The sequence below is a fragment of the Agrilus planipennis genome, unplaced genomic scaffold (assembly GCF_000699045.2).
Source record: "Agrilus planipennis isolate EAB-ADULT unplaced genomic scaffold, Apla_2.0 scaffold37, whole genome shotgun sequence".
Classification (NCBI taxonomy): domain Eukaryota; kingdom Metazoa; phylum Arthropoda; class Insecta; order Coleoptera; family Buprestidae; genus Agrilus; species Agrilus planipennis.
This window is the reverse complement of record NW_020438995.1, coordinates 1,349,410-1,351,193: the sequence shown is the minus strand read 5'-3', so window position 1 is coordinate 1,351,193 and position 1,784 is coordinate 1,349,410. Positions and strand designations below refer to the sequence as shown.

Below are 1,784 nucleotides of genomic sequence, written 5' to 3'. Positions count from 1 at the left end.
AATACATTGATTTTATTTTGATACATATTGGTTTTATTATGGAACCTTAGAACGTATTCTCTACGATTCCATACTAATTACCATTCCATATTCACGGTTTCTGTATTCGCGGCATATTTATGGAACGTATACCCCGCGAATAAAGAGCTTTTACTGTACAATTGATCGTCTATCCAGGAAGGGGCAAAAGTGACCGTTAAATATGAATGTCATTTCACCGGAATCCTAGTTAGGACGAAACACAGTTGAATGGTATGCGATACCAATTAGAGTCAGCCATCCATCCAGGAAGTGTTAAGAGCGATCGTTTCACTGCCATAGGCAGGTTCGCCAGATATTTTTTAAAAGCAAATAACTCAAATAAATTATTGAAAAAATAGTTTTTTGTATTAGATAACCAAATATGAATGAAGTTTGAGCGTCACTCTTATCAGTTTTTATAGGAAGGAATATGTTTTTGATTCTCTTCAGCAAAAATTTTGAAAAACATCCGGGCTTCACCTAAAGAAGGATTGGTTACATACTAATTAATTAAGCCTCCTGTGGTAATATTTCCGTAGGAATGCGAAACAGATTGAGATGGGCGTAGTTTAGAGATCTAGAAATTTATATTACAGCTTAGCATTCGGGAGAACACCGCCACCGATTCGATTTTGGATTTGTCTCTTTAATTTTATTTTTGATCATTTAGGCAGCAGTATATTTCACAGATTTCGTAGATAATCCTTCACTTTTCTTTTGTTTGTATTTCGTCCGTCATATCTTTCTCTCCCAACAACCACCCACCCAGTCTCACAATTTCTACAAGGAGGAAGAACAGAGCCTTTCGCCTTACCTACACTAGAATGTAGATTAGGGGTACAGAACCAGCATCAGTAGCTGATGGGAATCAAGCACGCGACAGTTTTTTTTCTGATTTGAATGTCGAATATTCGAAGTGTTTCATTTTGATCATTATTATGTTTACACAGTATAAAGCAAATAATTTTCTGACAAAGAGTATAGTATTATTCTTACACCCAGTTTCAATTTCGCCACAGTTTTCTCAAACTTATTGATTGTACGTATTTCGTCAAGAAGGGAGTTTTTTTTATTTGCATCCACTCGACAATAGCCAAGTGCTGTAATCCTTGATTGATGGGTACTAGTTATTCTTGGACAAAAAAGGGTAAGTGACAGTGAAGAGGATTATCGCCCTTTAAAATTTCGGGATGGATCGAGAACGTGTTTTTCTTGAAAATCCATTGGGTAAACCCGAAACAGATGCGAATAAAAATGCAAATTTTGTAGTGCTTAAGTCATGTAGTCAAGTTGAATTTTATGGCCGTTGTATTTCAGAATACAATAAATAATGAATGAATAAAATAGTATAAAAGAAAATATTCTTAAACGAAACTGTCACTCGTTGGAGGCTTATGCATATATATATATATATATATAGTAAGCGAATTAAAAAAAGACATTAAAATACATACGTACCTACTTATAAAAACAATCATTGAGAGCGTGTTTTATATTTTTTTTTTATTCATGAAACTACCCGTTTGTTAAAACAGAATTTGACATTGTGCAGAGATATGCAGTCAGGAAAACAGAAAATTTTCACCTGGAAGCGTTCATTTATGCAACTGAAGTAATGCCTGTATCATTGAATAGAAATAAAAATAAGGTCCTCTCGGAAGATATGTGCAACATATGTATTTTCATCCTAATGTAATTGAAAATTTTTGCTTCATGTGCTCTCACTGCTTCAAATAACGTGCAAAATGATTGTACTCTACTCC

At 34.2% G+C, this 1,784-nt stretch overlaps 1 long non-coding RNA gene across 1 annotated transcript in view; it reads right to left on the bottom strand.

The window, feature by feature from the left end:
- LOC112904791 overlaps window positions 1-1,784 on the bottom strand; it is a 244,775-nt gene that overhangs the window by 133,210 nt on the left and 109,781 nt on the right. The gene's annotated exons all lie outside the window — the stretch shown is intronic.